The 19,462-nt window shown below is 40.0% G+C and overlaps 1 protein-coding gene across 19 annotated transcripts in view; it reads right to left on the bottom strand.

Moving 5' to 3' along the window:
• INPP4A (inositol polyphosphate-4-phosphatase type I A) overlaps positions 1 to 14,400 on the bottom strand; it is a 97,653-nt gene extending 83,253 nt beyond the window's left edge. For 6 of the 19 annotated variants that reach the window (XM_026859620.1, XM_026859676.1, XM_026859667.1 and 3 more), the window contains exon 1: positions 14,150 to 14,399. The gene's annotated coding sequence lies outside the window, so the exon portion shown is untranslated. Of the gene's footprint in view, positions 1 to 5,023; positions 5,042 to 9,301; positions 9,370 to 14,149 lie in introns of those variants that run through there. The other 13 variants (XM_026859685.1, XM_026859657.1, XM_026859712.1 and 10 more) reach the window with 7 other exon arrangements.
• Between the last annotated feature and the right edge of the window lie 5,062 nt (positions 14,401 to 19,462).

The raw sequence follows: 19,462 nt of genomic DNA, 5'->3' as shown, positions 1-19,462 counted from the left end.
AGGGGGAGCAGTCCATGGAACCAGCTCGCTCACTCCAGAAGCAAAGTAACACACAGTATATAAAAAGTCAGGCATAAGGATGAGGGACCAAACTGGAGAATGAAATGTGGATGAATCTGATGGGAAATGAGCTGCCAGTTTAATACTCTAGCTCACCTTCTCTGCCTCTGACCCTGAAGGCAAGGCACAGGCTTTTCCTAATGTGGTCCTACTGAATTTACTATCTCCTGCTATAGTCCAGACATGACCACATCAGATAGAGCCTTTTTTTTTCTTTTTTTCAAGTAACATGACAAACCTGTCAGAATAAACGAGAATTTACGTGAATCCATGTAGCCTAGCTGCACGATTGCCCCTTTGCAGCATCACAGCATCTTGCAGGCTGAGACATTACAGAAGAGCTGAAACCAAACCCAGCAAAGGCATACTACTGCATTCAGCACACTCTGCTTAATGATTCCTCTACTACCCATCTCTTTCCAAGAGGGAATCCATTCCTCAGCAAGAGGTAGTGGAATCTGACTTTACAGAGTAATTCAGGCTGGAAAGGATAGTCCAGCTTTCTGCTCCAAGCAGGATCACGTCTTAGATCAGGCAAGGCTGCTCAGGGCTTTATCCAGTTGTGTCTTAAAAACCTCCAAGGATGGAAACTGTTCAATCTCTCTTGGCAAACTGTTCCACTGCTGAACTACCTGTTGTTACGGGTGCCACTGGAACCAGTAGTACAATTATTTTGCATTTCCAAAAGAGTTACAGAATGAAAAAAGAAAAAAAAAGTAAGCAACTGCTTACTGCACAACCATTGCACCACACAAACTGATCTTTCAGTTTCACACCTTCACCTGTCTGTTTACTCTCAATAAAGACCTGGGAGTTAGCAAATAACTCTATCGATCAAATTTTTTACCTTAAGGCCAAAACAAAAGCTCTTCAACTACTATGCTTTTCAGGACAAATATGATTTTTAACCTGAAGTATCTGCCATTTTGCTATGACAGTCCATGTTAGAAACCTTTGATCGTGGTACCACAAAACTGTGGCTAGGCAACAGGATCCTATGTGGAGAAGATACTTCTCTAGTAAAATATATAGACGGGGCAAATATATAAATATATACAGGAGGATTAAGAAAGCTAAAATTTTAATTCACAGAAAAATATATTGAACAGTTTAAGCAGTTTTGCTGCTTAAACCATTAAATTCACAGAAAATTCATACATAAAGCAAACAATGTACAGATTTGTGATGAAGTAATTAAGATGCAATTAATCAGTTTACAGTGCTATATGTAGATATCAGGAAAAGCAAAGCTATCAAATAAGAGCCAGGACTGAAGTAAATAAGATGAAGTTAAAAAGCACTACAACAAAAAGACACACTACAGACAAACAAGAAGAACTTCTGCTACAAATTGGTAGTTTAGCATTAAGAAAACCCAAGAACAAAGACCTCAATGTCAGATAATGAAGACAGAAAAGGCGGCAGATAGTCTTAAGTTGTACCAGCCAATTGCTCTTTCCAGTACAAAAAGCAGCAATGAATCTGAGTCAGGAACACTGGCTACAAGAAGTTTAACTGTTCACCTCAGTCTGTAACACATGTAGAGAAAGTCTTATGAGGACAATGGAGAGTCAGCCTCCACAGAGCAGACCAAGAAATTAAGCTTGGCAAATTAGAGGCTGAGGCGAGTTAAAATTTGCTCTCCAGAAATACACGGCAAGAGCTAAACATCAGAGAGGTGAAAAAAAAACAGTAAGATAAATAGGATATTAACAAAATAACTAACCTAACTGGAATAATAGCAACCAAGCAAGCTAGTTTAGACAAGGAAAAACTTGGTTTTCATGTAAAAGGAGCATCACGCCAGTCTGAAGACTAGACTCAGGAAACTCCATCCAGCCCTATGCTTCTACACACTCATCAGCAAAGCATCTAAAATTTCTTACAAAATTATACCTCTCTGCAGAAGTGGCCTATAAAGCAGCTCAAGTTTTTTTTCTCCTTTCAATGTCCAAGCTGAAGGCAGAACAAACTTAAGCTTCAAGTCTGTGACTGTCAGTTCAGATGAGAAGTTACAAAGCATTTTACTTACCCTGGCTTTTGGAGAGTTCCTCAATGAGGAGAGACACAACTGTCATTATGGGAGCTCTTTTCAGGGTTAAACATGACATGCAATAGTTTTTGGCAAAGTCATTTTTTACTATTTTAAATAATTTTTTTATCTGGTAAATTCAGTGAAGGCACACAAAGTTCCAATTTGGTATCCTTTATAACTTCCAACTATATTTATTTAGTATAGTTATTTTTTCTTTTCTCATTCTAAAAGCAGGGCATGTATTGTGAAAGCTCCTAGACACCGTGAAAGCTATTCACAAAGCAAGTCACAGCCAGCCACAGTCACAAGATGAAGGGCTGATATAATGGACCTGCTACATTACAAGCTTGTAATACACTATACCACCATTCACCTTCAGGACAGTTAATATAACTCCTTAAACCTGGTAAATTATTATTTGTTTCACTTAAAATGAAGAAATGAAAATGGCAGAGGTGATAAAGGAATCTAAAAGTTCTATTTACAACCCTGTAACAGAAAATTACTAGTTTTGTGGCCACAGTGAATTCTCCATCTCTGTGGCTGAGCTCACATAACTGTAAAATAGAGCCAATGCGACCTAGTAACTACACCAAGTTTCTCTGCTGGTAAATTGTATTTGTACCTTGCTCACTACCATCAGGAAGTCACATCCTTTTTGCATTGCAACACCGGAAATCACACATTCTAGAACGACGTGTTTTAAAATCAGTCCATCAGTGTGATTTTTAGAAGAATATTGCAACTTCTGCAGAGAAGGCAAATCCAACCTACCAATCCTCCACCAAGTTTTGTCCTCCCACAGGTGCCCTCCTGCTTTGCACCCCATTTTAAAAGCAACTTTGTTTTTTCAAAACTAGAGTCTGCCTGTAAATTACTGTTTGACACAATCACATTTTTTAATTGCACTACGATTCTATTGTGCTTTGGTACCTGATTAAGAACCACTAAAGTGCTAGCTTTAGTTGTAACAACTAAATTGAAGTAGTAAGCCCTGAGAGTCCAATGTCACTTGCATATGGAGGAATCTAACTGGGCACCAACTCAAGCCCCTCTTTTTCATCATGTATCGTAGTTTACAAATTACATTGCCCTGGAATAGCAGTAAAACAATGGCAGAGTGTGGTAACTCTCTACTGCAGACCACACCGGAGCACCAGCTTCTTGGCATGTTCTGCCTCTGGCCTTCTGCTTCAAGAAATGATGATTATAGAAAAAAAGTTTCTTCAAAGACTGCAGCATGGTTTTGCTTAATTAAAACCACATAGAAATTGTTTTGCAATTGGCTGATGATGGCAGCTCAAGCCTTGGTGCTTGCTGCCAGATTTTAAAAGCTATTCAGATCCTTTACTGTAAGGAAATGATATATAGTGAGATTTTTTTTTTCCCAGTTGCTTGTACTTGCAACCAGAGTTACCATACAAACTGAGAACACCAGTTCTCAATTAAAACTGCCACACCATTATACCTAAATAATGCAGAAAGTGAAGCACATGACACTATTCCCTGTGGAGAAACCTCTAAGTGTGATACAAAGCCAAGGTAAGAATGACAAGGAGTGTACATGCTCCTACTGAAAATCTCTCATTTCGTCCTCAATCCTCCCTCCTTCCCTCTTTCTCACTCACTGGACATCAGCTAAATCACTTCAGAGAGGAATGAACAACTAACCCCCTTCCTTTGCAATTAAATGTGGTATCAACTTCTCTGAAGGGTACCTGCAACCCATGACACCAGGTGTGATTTTGTCCATTAGTTAAACAGAGAAAAACAGAGCTACTTTGCCCAGAGGCTGGCTTTGGTAGCTTTAATCCAGGCACAGTCCAACAGACATACTATTTCCATGAGAGTTGAGCCAATCTAAGCTACTGCTTCCCACTGTTTGTCCTTGCTTTTCCCTCCTCCTACCTGTCAGCAAAACTGAACATGTTGGTACAACCTAAACTTACTTAAAAAAAAACCTAAACCAAACACACACCCCCACCACCACATAGAATACTTGGACAGAAAAATAGAGCGAACCAGAACAGTCTGCAAAAGGTACAATTTAAACCAAAGCACTCTGACAGAACCAAGCTGGGGACGGACTATATTTGCTGTTTATGCTGGCAAATTTGAGGAGTGGGAACCTCTCTGCAGTGGACAAGCAGCTGACAATGAACCACATGACAGCAGAACTGCAAACTAAACCACACTCAAAGTTGTCAGACCCCATGTAGCTTAGAAGACATTTCCTGTAAACATATTTTAAGGGCTCAAGTTTCCAATAATCAGCCTATAAACCCAGGCAGCACATTCTTTTTCTAGGTCAAGATAGTTATGACCCCAAACGTCAAGAAGACAGAAAGTAGAATATACTGTTTCCTGCTGTGCTCTGTCCAATCTCTGCCTTGTGGCAAATAAAATGTAACATTCTTTAAACCCTTTTGCAAACCATGTATTATTTCCTGAAGTTTTCCCTCATATACCCCATTTTGAAACACCAGTCTTCAGGATTTTAAAGAACATAAACTCTCTGCATTCTGAGCAAGTTATTATTGTGATCAATATGGCAACTCCTTCTGTAGTACTAACTTACAAAAATGCTATCACCATTATATCAAAATATGCCTTGCAGAAAAAGAGGAAACTTGCCTTGTCTTGATCTGACTTCCCCAGAATTATTTCAGATTTGCTTGCATTATGTATGCAACCTGTACTTTCACAACATTAAAGCTTCAGCTATTTTCAGCTCCCAGATGGGAAGAAATAAAACACACATCTGTGACTGTATCTGTATCACCAGTTGCAGCAGTGCTTTAGTATTCCTAAAGCTAAGGCTGTGTTCCTGAATGAGTCACAACTTTGTGTCAGGCAGAAACACAGTCACAATTAACTTTGCTCTGCAACTGATTTTCATGGAAAGAAAATCATAGTACATGCCAGTACCTCCTTATGTTGAACAAACACGGAGCCACAACCCACAGCATGTCCTGACGTTTAGGTCTGTTCCTCAACGTTACATACACACCTCTACAAGTCAGTCTAGCTAAGGAGTGCTGTCCTGCAAAATGGAAAGCAAGGAAAAGATTATAAAATACATTCTCAATGTCAAACTGATTTGCTTGAGTGGATCCTGTATTTCACATTCTATTTTAAATACTAAAGAGAAGTCCTGGATTGCCATTACAAGCCTGATTGATCCAACCATTTACTACACGCTTATGTAGAAGAGGTGTATGAAGAACACCCAAGGCCACAGTGAATCAACTTGAACAGTTTTGTAATATTTTTGACAGTAAAAGAATGGTGTCCAGTACCTAAAATTTTCATTCCCTTCTTTCATTTATTATATTAGTGTCACAGTAAGACACATTTTTCTTAGCTACCAAATGCCCACATGCTCTCTTTTATCACAGGAGGCTATGTTTTTGGCTAAATATCCCATTGTAAAACCAAACATCTGAGTAGTAATGCGTGAAAATTATCTTCATGGATTGTAACGAAATTGTAATTTTCTGAGTGTGTTCAGTTTTACATAAATCCATGAGATGTCATTGAGATTAAGATGGGTTTTCCTTCTAAGGTGATCCATTGCACTGACCTCGTCACACAGACATATTTTACAGACACCCAAAAGCAACTTGAGAGCTGATGCGAATTGGAACATTGGGCACTCTAGCCATCAAATGTGCAGCACAATATGGGGAAATCTAGGCTGCCTTATTAATTTTTGCATATAAATAGTCACGTTTACTTGGAAAATGCTGTTTTCTTGGGTCCCAGAAATATGAAATCGCTGAGGAATGGGGAAAATAAGTGCAAGTTGTAGCAAAGCTGGGAAAGATGTCATACTTTCAAAAAATAAATGCTGCAAAACATTACACTCTCCAACAGCTACCACAGTCCTTCCAAACACCTATTTGCCAACTCCCTTCTTTCTCTTAGAAGACTTTTAGAGGTTTGTGAATGTTGCTAGTGACAAGTAAGCACTGTGCTAGGGAGGAACGACTGTCCCCCATTTTCCCTATATGTATTGTTCGTGACAGAAAGCAGTATTAAATCTTCACAAATTCAAATTACTGGAGTTCTTGTCTGCTAGTTATCACAAATAAAACATCAGCTAAGCAGATCTTCACTGATAAGTGTTGTGCCCTCCATTTGTTGCTAGATTTTACCTAAAATGCATATTTAAAGACACCCCCAGTTTTAGAGATGATTGTTATGTGTGCCAAATTGTTTCTAGCCCTCAATAAAATCTTACCAGTGGCCCCTTGTGATTTTTTTTATTTTCCATTAAATTAAAGGCTGTTTACATATCTGAAATATAAAACCCAATAACAAACACAGAAAAGAACATTCAGTTCTTCTTGAGTTATTAGGAAATACTTGCACACCACAAAAAAGGCAAAGCATTTACAAGGTAGTCAAAATTCAGACACCATGAGTGTTGAAGCCAAGCACCTCACTTCCTCAGTTCACACACACACGAACACTGGCAGCCTCCCATGGCTTCCAAGCACAACAACAGTTGCTTCCTTCAAGTGCTCCCTATGCAAATATGTTTATTCCTCTACATGCCCAATCAGGTCCCCTCTCCTGCTCCTCTCTGTACCTGAAGTTGCTCAACCCTTTTTGCTACCCCTATGCACTGAAATGACAGGGCATCTTCAAAAGGATCCTGCGAGAGAGCTCTTCTTCAGGGGGAAAAACAAAACACACTAACTGCCCCATGCAAACTGCCACCACCTCCCTCTCTGGGCCACAGAACAGCTGGCAGAAATGGGGCTTTCATGGCAGAAGAGGAGGTGAAGAGGGCTGGATGGTAGGAGCCAGGAGGGACTGTTGCTACCTTAGCCTCCTGCCCACAGGCTTCTCTGCCATTCACAATCCAACCTGCCCCACAGGCAGCAAAGTCACGACTCGCTCTGCCCACTCAGGCCCACAGGAACTGACTCCTGGGTGGCATTTGCAGTTTCACTACAGAGGAGTTCCTCAGATAACTGATTCAGTCTCAGATCATATCAGTTTAAAGGGCAATAATACTCGTGTGCATTCAATTGCAAAAGATGTTGGTAAAAGGGAGACAACAATAAAGGATGTAATTTCACCACATAGCAATAAAGGTGACAAATTAAGGTTGCTGCACAGGAGACACTTCTGACTGTATTTTACTCTGATCCCTCCAGCCATGGATTTGTGGAGCTCACCAAAATAAGCCTCTTGAGCACCTCTTGCAACGGTAGCGGTGGTTTCGCTCCAGAGACCGCAGGTCTGGGTCCTCAAAGCACGAATTAAACACTGTCAAACACAATTCCCCTCAATTCAATTCCCATTTCTTTATTTAATCTAGAACATTGCCCACACCTGAAAGTGACTACTTTCATGTATTTTAGTGAAAGTTCTATAGATAAACTGATTGTACAAACTGTTTGTGAACACTCACTAAAGACAGCAAATCTCTGTAGAGCCTCTCATAGGATCCTCTAGAAGACACCACATCCCTTCAAGACCAATTTCAGACTGAAACGTCATTTAATCTGCTTTGGTCCAGTAAAAAGCAATATATAATATTGGGAAAAAGCAAATTACATGACAGTATGAATGCATACACTACATTATAAATTCTAAAAAAGGCCAATCAGCAAGCATAAGCACTCTCAACTTACTTTCTGATATAATATCACAAGCAATTTACCTGAAATTCATTAATTCGAGCTCAAACTTGTCCCAGTTCCCATCTATTCCCCAGTTGAACTGCAGACTTCATAGGAGGAGGAGGGCAGCCAAGAAGAATCCCCTTTAATTCCTCAGTAGCCTTTCTTTCCAAAGTTAATATCTGGCTTAGTCTGCAAGACCACCTCACTGCATATGTACTGGCAAAAAAGTACTCACTTTTCCATGCAACTGTTGTGTGTAAAATCACTGTCCTGTATCAGTGTTTTTAATATGTTCTCACCAATGAGTCTACAAAGCTATGGGACAATAATTAGAAATCTTTCTATCTTTCAAAACCACAAAGGCCACATTCTTCCTATTACTCACTACCTCCTCTTTACCAAAATACAACTGAAAGTCATCCACTTATCTCAGGAACAGAGAATAATTTCATGAACTTTTCCCAGGCACCCACATTGAGAGAGAGAGAGAGAGAGTTTATAACAGAAAGACATTCTAGCCAGCTCAGCTGCATGCATTTTTATGTCATGTATTCACAGTCACAATACTATTTAGTGACAGTAATACCTGGAATGCAATCCTTTTCATACAAATACTCCATACTAACATACAGAGCTCAAAGAGCTCTTCTTGTAAGCTTTCCTGAAACAACAGAAGACACTGTCAATATGGTACTATTTTTTTCACGTCCTTCTATGTGCATTAAAAGAATCAACATTTTACCATATTGGTCCATATGTCCTCAGGAGAAGCCCCCCCAGTTGCCCAACAGAAATAACATTGATGCCAGGGAAAAAACAGAATCACAGAATTGTCTAGGTTAGAAAAGACCTTGAAGATCAGCCAATCCAACCATTAACCTCACACTGACAGTTCCCAACTACACCATATCCCTCAGTGCTACATCAACCCAACTCTTAAACATCTCCAGGGATGGGGACTCCACCAACCTCCCTGGGCAGCCCATTCCAACACCTAACAACCCATTCTGTAAAGAAATGCTTCCTAATATGCAGTATAAATATTCCCTGGCGCAATTTGAGGCCATTCCCTCTTGTCCTATCGCTTATTACTTGGTTACAGAGACTCATCCCCAGCTCTCTGCAACCTCCTTTCAGGTAGCTGTAGAGGGCGATGAGGTCTCCCCTCAGCCTCCTCTTCTCCAGACTAAACACCCCCAGTTCCCTCAGCCGCTCCCCGTAGGACCTGTGCTCCAGAGCCTGCACCAGCTCCGTTGCCCTTCTCTGGACACGCTCGAGTCATTCAATGTCCTTTTTGTAGTGAGGGGCCCAAAACTGAACACAGGAATCGAGGTGCAGCCTCATCAGTGCTGAGTACAGGGGTCAGATCCCTTCCCTGTCCCTGCTGGCCACGCTATTGCTGATGCAAGCCAGGATGCCATTGGCCTTCTTGGCCACCTGGGCACACTGCTGACTCAACAAATTTTTGGCTTCAAAGTCAGACCATTAGTGTCTACTTCTGAAAGGAAACATGAAATCTTTTATAGCTTCTTCTATTTCAGGAATATGGAGTTTAAAATACACTTACCTATCACACACAGGAAACCTGATGGAGTTACTGGCTTTTTAGTGCAATCTAGAATGTTGCAGTGCTGTCTTTTTAAAAAAAAAAAAAAAAATCAGATTTGCTACACAAGTAACATACAGAAATGGACATGCTCTGTTATCCACCTCTGCTGTAAGCAGCTCTGCCATCTGGCACTAGCAAGTATTTATCTAAAAAGTAAATCTGAATTAAAGATCATGAACTCACTCATTTTAAACTGTGTTTCACCTGAACACAGATCAATTCAGAGTCATGTGAGACATCAAACCTACAAAGTCACTACCATTTATGTAAACCTACACAGCAGAGTCAGAGGTACTCTGCTGCTTTAAAAGATGAAGCATCAAACTAAAACTGAGTTAATCCCAGATTTCTGCATTGCTTCAGCACAGAAGTAACATGTCATTGTAATCCAGGTCATAATCTCATTTAATCAGAGCAAAAGGAACTAAAGGCATCCTTACGCTGGCTCTGACTCCAGAGCAGGGCAGGGGAACCCGTAGTCATGAAGGACTAGTCAAGTGGGAACTCAGACCCTGAAGGCAAATGAAAGGATCATCATTGCTATATTGACAGTATAGGCTACACCCATAACTCCTTATTGAAACTAGCACATGCTCAAAAATACACAAAGGTTTCAACAGACAAAAATTGAGACTGTGACTTTCTCTGTGTGATACAAAACCTCATGCAATGCAATGAAGTGGGAGCCCTCTAGCAGTTTGGGCCTTCCATGGCAAACAGGATGCATTCACCGTCTCCCTCTGTGTCCTGCCTGAACTGCTCCAGGATTAAGTGAAGAGCTTTTCAGGACACAGTATAAATGAAGATTTAACAGTTCTCTTCCCTTCCTCTAAAAAAACAGCAACTAATCTAATCCAGACAAGACAATTTATTCAGAAAACAGGAAAAAGCAGATACCCTTTAGATGCATGCACATATACAAATAAAAGACCCCCAAAACAAGTGATATAAAAATTGTAATTTCTAAAAATTTCTCAAATAAAAAGATGAGCTCTCCAACAAATACAATGTTCAGTACTGCAAACAGTGCTATTCATACTGCTCACAAAAGGACTTTATTTCAATATAACTCCAGTTTCCAGGGGCTTGCTTATAACATTCGAAAAAAAAGAGATAAAAACTTGTTAAAAAAACCCTCAAACTTTTTCCCTCACTTCTTTTCAAATTTATTGTGACAACAGAAATGCGGTGCTGTTCTGTGACACAAGGATGTACTATAGAAACACCAATATACTGCTGCCTTTTCTGCAGAGTCCTCTTTCAGAAAGTAATGTCAAATAGCAAATCACTATAGAAAATATGACAACCTTTTTTTGGAGGGGAAAAAAAAAAATCATTAGTCAGCTCACAGACCACCTTCTACTATGTGTAAAACAGCATCTGATACAGCACTGCTGCAGTTTGGGTTGATCAATAGGTAAAACTGTAATACAATCAAAAAATCACCCATATTAAAAATGACTCATGTAAATTCATTTCAATAACAAGACTGGATTTCCCCCATGCTCTTCACCAGCCATTTAGCAAGGCAAGCTATAAATCATCGCTGACACAGCTTTTGCGTAACAGAGTGTAAATGCTCCCTCCCACTAAAGGTTTCAGAGCTTCAAGAATTTTGGAGAAATGTTTATTTTCTCCATGCCACTCATTTCTCTACTTACTACCCACAGCAACAGCTATGTTTCCTGCAGTCACTTCCCCCTGCCACAGCAGGGAGAGGTAGAACACTATGCACAAGGACCATGGCACTGCCCGTTTCAAAACTTCTGCTCAAGGACTGCGGAAGCAGAGCATGTAAGAGATCAGAGCTAATCCAGCAACGTTGTTTCCCAAGTGCCAGGAAGTAAGACGAAGGGCTCAGAATAACACAGTTAGGGCATGGCCACAAAGGAAGCCACAGAAAAAAGCAGCAGGTTTTCTGAAGGAAGAAACAAATAAAAGGACGGCTGAACATCCCACCTGTTGTTCGCAACGCAAGCTGCACAGGAGCAAAAGGGAAGAGCTGAATTACATGAGCTTTGCACCACTTAAGGCTTGCCTAGGTGGAAAACCTACCAAGGGGAGAGAATCATTGAACAGGTTACAGTAGAGCAGCTGAAGTGAGAATCAAAAAAGGGGTCTTAAATTTCAACAGGAAGTCTGCAAAAGCTTCAGCTAGGGCAGAGATAACAAAACATGGCTCTGTGGTAATGCAGAGACAAGAAAACCAGGCATGCAAGCACAGGTGATGTCCTGTAGGTTAGGAACAGGAGGGGAGAACAGTGAGCTGGAAATAACAAACATTTACTACAGAAAAGAAAGGCCAAGGAGATAATGAACTCTCACACAGAAGTACAGGTGAAATGGTCCCAACAGCTTCTGCTATGTGTTGCTTTTACGGCCTGATACAACGCCAATTTAAAGCAACAAAAACTAACTTCCAAGATGTCTAGAGGCCAGACTCCGGCAAGCCCTATTATTCTTATTACAAAATCCCTGCACAGAAGGATCAAACGCAGCTGCTTCCTTTGCACTTAACACAAAGTTATGATCACTTCCCTGCACAATCTCTCCTGCCTTGGATATTTACATTTTAGTTGTGCCTTCTTGATATATCCAAAAGGCGGCATGTACTTATCAAGACAGTATCAGAACAAACACCACTAAAATTGCTTTAGCTCTTCTCAGAAGCTTTCCAACTCACAGAAAACAAACTGTCCAGTTATCTTGCAAGGCTGGGCTTTTTGTTCTTTTTTCAGCTGATGCTCTGCTTCACTTTGTGGCATTCCAGCAGCCGAAAGAGTGACATAGCAGGCAGCAGGAGAATGAGATGAATCAGAGGGAGGTCTCTCTAGTGGTCAACACTTGCACAGAGTTTATGGACAGGTAGGATGGAGTGGCTGCTTTTGGGGTTGTGTTGACTCAGAAGCTCTCATCCTGGTTTTTAGATGTTAAGCATGTTCTTGAAATTTCTTTCCAAAATGTTAACTGTTAATTATTTAACTGTGCCCACAACACATTAATAAAGAATTATGTAAACTCAATTGAAGATAATTGAGTTTTATTATCGTAAATTATTTGCTCTGGTTTGACATAATACAGAATTTGTACTCTAAAAGCATACATACTTAAAGGCAAACATGAAGGCAAATACAATTCTGACACACGATCTTAGAAAACAATAATTCAGATATAAATTAATGGAAAAGACTGTAAAGAAATGTTTTATTTGGACTTGTTTGGATTTGGGAGGGAAAGACTGCCATGTGCCAGAACTTTGTTAACTGAGCAGTCCTAAAACTAACCCCAACATTGTTTAAACCAGCTTGCATTTATAATGCTGTAACATGAGAAATATTTTACAATAGAAACATAAATCATTAAAATTAGTCACCAAAATTTTGCTCTAGGAGATAGGCATCCATGAGTGACCTTGTTTTAAAAGCTTCTCTCACACTACAGTTTTCCAAGTTAGATGCCACAAGAAGTGGTATAATAAACTAATAAACCTTACTTTCCATTTTATTAAGAAACCTAATATTTTTTTAAAAAGGTATTAATACCAAATCTAGTTATTTCATAGTAATGAAAACACTGTGCATGAATGAATGCTATAAATTAGCAAACAGATCAACCACATGAAGTTTGGTGTAATTTTTAAATGACCTTACTACAGCACTATATGTCTTTGAGAGAAGACAGTAGTCATTTTAATGTAAATTCTACAAGGAAATGTAGTTCCAAGTAGCTGAAAAGTAAGATAGTAAATCATCAGTTTTTGAAAATATCCTTATTCTTTCATTCTGAAAATACTATACAGAAGTAGCCAGGTTCCCTTGTTACTAAGAGCAGCTGCCAACCTCACTGTAAGATGTACTTTAAAGTGCCTTGCAAATCCAAATGAATGGGGGGGGAGGGAATGAAATGAAAGAAAAATAAATTTAAGATAAATTAATTATTGTGTTTCAGAAACCAAATCCCTAATTTAGCCTCTTGTGGGGAGTACAGCAAAGGCTCAAGATTCAGTGGATTCTACATGAGAATAATAAGTGATTCCAGTTTAGACTGTATTAAAATTATAGCACCAGACTGAATAAAACAGCAATAAAGCCACTTCAAAAAACTGCTTTATCGCTTATTCAAATGTCAACACTAACTAGAATATGTCCCACTTTTTGCATATAATCAATTGTCAGGACAGGATATGTATATATGTGGGCATTTAGTGGCACAAAATGAAAATGACCCCAATATCTGGAAATAACATTTAAAGTATCTGAAGAAACTGTTTACATCCACCCACTTCACGTATCACAGCACGTACACACTCCCTGCCTGAATGCTGAAGGCAAAACAACACTGTGATTCTAAACGTAAAAAATTATTCTGCTATTTCTAATGCCACTGGTATTTATTCTATTAACACAGAAATTCAGAAGTCAGTACATTTAGTTTTAAGCAAGAACTACAGAATGGCAGTGCTCTCCAAAGAACAGTGCTGCTTAAAAACTAGTTGTTTTCCTTGCCCTACCATCTATCTAGCAGCACTGTTTCTTCGAAAGAGGTCTTCTGTCCTTAACATGGCTGCCATGCCTTACATAACATCAATGAATGAGAATATAGTTATTTTGTTTCCTAGGACATGCACTGCCCATTAGCCATATGATTCTCCATATGGCACTGCAAACAGTCAGACAAAGCTTTGCAGTAACGCAGCTCCGAAGATCAAGGTCCTCCGAGAATAAGCAGGAGCAGAAAGAGACTCTGCCTTCACAAGCTCTAAATTCCCCTTCCTATCCTTCTCTAGTAAGTAACAGGCATTCTTACCTTAAGAAAACAATAATAAAAACGGTGCTCAACAGAGCCTCCTCTCTTTCATCTGTGCTCGTAAAAAGAATTCTTGGCGCAACCGTCTGCTGCAGCAGGTAATCAATAATATAACCTGCTTCTTCTGTTGCCAGAGCTGCTCCATCTGAACGCTAGCTAACGTGAACACTGTCAGTGTGAGTCATACCAGTGACTCAGAGCAGATGCAGAGCTGCAGGAGGAGTTTAAGTTTCAGGCTTCCTCTGGCTCGCTTGCTCCTGCTCTATCGCGCAGGCACGCCTGTGTGCGTCTGCGTACGCCTGCAGACTGCCCCAGCTTCTTCTGGCAGCAGCAAGTTTGATTTCATCCTCTACATAATCTTGTTGGTTTGGTTTTTTTTCCAGGATGGCAGTTCGGTTTCTTTCTTCACTGTAAATATATTTATCTTGAATGCAAAAGCTTGCTCTGCAAGCCAGGACAACACTGGGGTATGCCAGGCAGTGTGCTATGACAAGCTATCTGTGGGCTCATACTTCTCATCAAGATTAGGGGAAGAACTCAGAAGTTTTTAAACACTTAAAACAAAAGTATTAATTTAGAGCAATATACATTTATTCATGAAAATTTTACAGCAAAGCGCCTCTGATTTCATTAAGCACTCTGGGAAGGACAAATTTGGTCTCAAAGGCAGTGAGATAAAAGAACTGTAGGAAAAACTACAGGATGCACATGAGCAGAAATCCTGTATGCCTGACACCAGTTTAGTAGGGTGAAGTGCCTATAGGAAAAGAGCATAGCTGCATTATAAACAGGGGCAGCACAATTGGGTTTAGGGTTGAATTCTGGCATCTCCCCCGCAGCTATCCATCTCACTAGGCACCGATCGCCACAATCAAAGAAGCAATTTAATCTCCTGTTTATTTCCCAGGCCTGCCAGACTCCCCAACACATACAACTGAGAACAGGCATCATGACACCAAAGTCAGGCACTTAACGCTAGATAGGCTTGATATGCACTGCTGTACTGATTACACTCTATTTCTGAAAGGCACATTATACTAAGCAGTTGCAGTGTTAAGTAAATCCAGACATCAATAGAGGCAGATGAAGACCTCTACTACTGAGCCAGCAGGTCAACCACATGGAAACAAATTATGGTGGGATGAATCAAGAGAGTTTTGTCAAAAGAAGCTGTTGGCCAATGGAACAATGCCATTAAAGTGTACGGATCTGCTTAAAAGCCATTCATATAAACATCCCAGATAGTTTTGGGGAAAAGGCACTTGGTTTATGTCAAAGCATTTACAGCTAAACATCTTTCCTCATACTTTGCAAATGTCCAGCTGGATATTGCCCAGATAAACAGATTTGTGTTGAGATTTCTCATGGAGAAGCTAGTATCAAAGCATGACTTTCATGGCTCTGTGGATTTTGCCTTTTTTAAGAATCCCTTCTTTTGCTAAGTCCAAACAAATTAAAGGTAAGCCCACCCATCCAATCTAAATATGTGCATGGCCCTGTTCAGTACTGTATCTGGTTGTTATTAAAGCTGCTGAACGAACTTCGTACTACTGATGGCAAATGTTTACTCTCTCCATGTATCTCAAAGCAGCCAAGAGCACTGGCTTGGCAGGGATCAAGAAATGAGAAGGAATCAAGCTGAGCAAAACAGTCCTTGAAGCATGGTCATGGAGATAACATAAACAAGGGGGATAAAGAATAGCTGGTGTCTATGAAGACACACTGAAATAAACTCTTTCGCCTAAACCCACCAGTATTCTATCTATCACTTGGAAAATCTTCTGTTGAATCCCATCCTTTCCCCCAATTTAGTGACAGTGAATCTTTGGTCCTGTCAATCTTTCAAGGCTTTATTTTTGTGTCTTATATGGTGAATAAGCAAAAGAATGCTAAAATCCACAGTATGCCTAGGGAAAGAAAAAAAAAACAAACCAACAATAGCAACAAAAAAACCCAAACCAAGACCCCTGAGATTTTAAACAGGAAAACTAACATCAAGGATACGGTCCAAATGGCATCTATGACACAGGCAGAGAGGAAGACAAAACTGGAAGGTACTTTAAATGTCTGGGGGTTTTAGGGTTTTTTGGGGGTGGTGGTGGTGGTTTTTGTTTGTCTGGTTTCAAATGTATGGCACACAATTTTGTATCTACGTTCAATTTTGTGCTGCTGTCCACCTAAAAGCATAGATTTTGATCAAAGATGACTCAAAGGAAAGAGCTGTTAAAGGCCTTCAAGAGATAAAGCATAACAAGAGCATGCACTGTGTCAAACGCACATACTAGCCTCAACTGCAAACAACCTCCTCTGCAAATCAGAAGTGATCTAGCTGCTGTAGGCAGCAGTTCTGTGTTGCCTCATTTACCAGTCTCCTCAGCTGGACCTTCTACAGTAGAGTTTAGATTTTGGGTCTAAAATTGGGAAAACCTGAAGCTTCTTACCCCAGCAGAGGTAAAACCCCAAAAACTTACATGGATGTAGATGAAATCTGGAACAGGAATTTAGTACAGACTGAAAAACTAAATGCTGCTGCAAGAGATTTTGCATTAAAAGGCAATGTAGACTCTAACGCACACATACATTCTAAGGACTAGAGATAACAGTTTTTCTTCCTCCTCCTTTAGGAAACAAGCAAGCAAAGGCTTTCTATAGTACCTATTTAACATGGTACCCCAGACATGTCAGGCTAAAGCATCCTGTTCTTCATCATCCTCCTATCTCTGGGAATTTGTTCAGGATTTTTTTTTTTTAAGTCATCATTATGCCACTGATGGTGGAAATGGTTTCCCATGCCTCTTCCAAGTTCCAGATTCCATATTAACATACTTTCTCATGAAAGCTCAGTCTACAGTCAGATTGTTCTTAGTGAGAACTCCCATTCTCAAGCCTTTTTTTCCTCTTAACTATAATGTCCTAAGGAAAAAAAAAAAAAGGAAAAAAAAAAAAAAGGTATTCATTTTCTTCAAGGACAGAGCTGGCTCCCAAGGCAGCAGAAGCTGATTGAGGACCACTGCACCAGTATCCACAGTGATGCCTCCGCTCCTCCTTCCCCCCTCACTATCCTAGCCTTTCAGTCATCTTTTCATCAGCTGCATACTCTGCTGCATCCTAACGTTTTGTAGCCTTCTCTTTCTGAGACCTGTGGAAAGGTGGGAGTTCAGAGATACTCGTATTTGAGCAACACTGCTGCATGTTTCCAAGACAAAAAGCAGCGCACATTTTCTGCAGAGGCTCACACACCCTTCACCATTATTACAGGCACTTCAGTACTTTCCAAAGGCCCCCACCAGTGAGCAGCCACGCATGGAGGTGAGCACTATGCACATACACAGTAGAAGAGTGCAAAAGGAGCACATATTCTGGGAAGACATAGGCAAAAAGTTGAGAAGATAAATACTTTTTGCATCATCTTACAAAGCACAGCTAACTGATTTGACCAAGGTTGCTTCACGCGTCCACAGCAAAGCCAAACGCAGTAACTAGATTTCAGTGTTTTGCTCACTAGACTATCAGACTTCCCTTTCAGCACATCTCAGTAGTAGGTACATTTAATCCAGCTAATTACCTGTCATGGGTATTTTGGTATGCTATGACAAAAGCACTGTTTGCTTCTCAGGAAAACTGAAACTCCTGCTAGGAAAACCATCAGCACCAGAACCTTTAGCCTGCACAGACAATGAACAGAGGAAAGACACACATGAAAGCAGAGGTTTAGTGATTAGGTATGGGAGGAGGGTAGAGGATGTCCTTTATTCATCACGTTTATCTCAAGCATTCTTAAGATAAATAACAGGACACACTATAGCGGTTGAACTTTTTACTGTCACTACATCATCCACCAAGGTCTCGGTACCAACTTGTACCCATCTCTACAAAAGCAGTCAGCAAAGCAACATGCAAGAGGCTGAGAGAAACCATTTTCACCACACATCTTTTCACCAAGATCACCTCCTCAAGTCACTCTTATAGCTATGACCCATGTAAAATTTTTTTTTTTTTCTTACAATAATCCAAAGATACATAACCTGCACTGGCAAAAGACTAAAAAGTTACAAGCTGCCTGCAACATACTGCAGGCAAATCTCAGAGGGAAGTACTCCTGTGAATCTAGTGAAAATGCACACAGTGACCTAAATGCCCATTTCCTCTTTATGGTCTGTTCTCAGCAGATGAAACAAGAGAGTCCTAGAGACTAAGATCAGTGAAATCAGCCAAAACAAGACAAGAAAAACATGTCTCATAGCAACAAAGATATACTGACCAGATGAGACACTCATTTACAGATACTGCTGTGGCTCCTGTGTATAAAAGTATCAATACATTTGCTGCATGTGAAGGCTTGCTTGGATAAGGAGGACTCCCCAGATTTCACTTAATGTCAGCATAGTGGCAGCTGAGCTGCTCATATCAATTCACTTTTGTTCTCTTTTTCTCTTCAATGCCAACATCTGCCCATGTTTTGCACTGACAGAAAAGGTCAGCAAGACCCTAATGATACATTAAACCTAATAATCAAGTGATGCACCATTTGCAATTGCTGTGTGCCTTATGTCATTCTCCTTAGATTTAGAGCTCTGCTTTTTCCTAAAAAAAACTACTCAGTGCAAGTGCGGAAGCATCTGTAATCTCAAATCTTACGTATATGCTGTAGAGATCACTTTGGATAACAGAGAAAGCATGTCAGAAAACACCTGGTCTCTCCAGGCTTCCAAGAATATTCAAATCTGTTCTACCAACACAGACACAAATTTCTTAGTCTTTATTTTTCTCCATAATGCACAACTACCTCTCTGGTTCAAATCAGTGTGCCCCATTTTCTGCACTCACAGTGATTTCAATTGAATATTTGAATATTTCATTGATCTGTGAATCCTAACAAGAGAGACAATCAAACACAGACATAAACTCATTTTGAGGCAGGCATATGTTATTGCATGACTTATACATCATGGTTCCTTGCACTGTCTGACAAAATGCTAGACTCTGGTGGGAATTGGCTACATCCATTCATTTTGCTCATTCAATACACCCTATACATTTTCTAAGTGAAGTTTTTCCTGTTGTTTCCACAAGGCAGGATTTGCAGATCTCATGCTGGTCTTTGTGACCTATGACTGGTAGATTCTTCAAATGCCTCAGAAAGAACTATTGTCAATCCTGGAGAAAGTCAATGCAAAGACTTTATTGTTTTCTCAGTACCATCTGCTGCACTGGGTAAACTAAATCAATAAACAGTAAAACTGAATGTAAAGCTGGACAGTTTTGATGACTATTCTGCACTATTTCTTAGAAAATTTACTCCTCATATGCATG

Source organism: Athene cunicularia (assembly GCF_003259725.1).
Source record: "Athene cunicularia isolate RWA chromosome 1 unlocalized genomic scaffold, athCun1 chr1_part1, whole genome shotgun sequence".
NCBI lineage: Eukaryota > Metazoa > Chordata > Aves > Strigiformes > Strigidae > Athene > Athene cunicularia.
The sequence above is the reverse complement of the archived record's forward strand: the minus strand, read 5'-3'. Positions and strand labels throughout refer to the sequence as shown.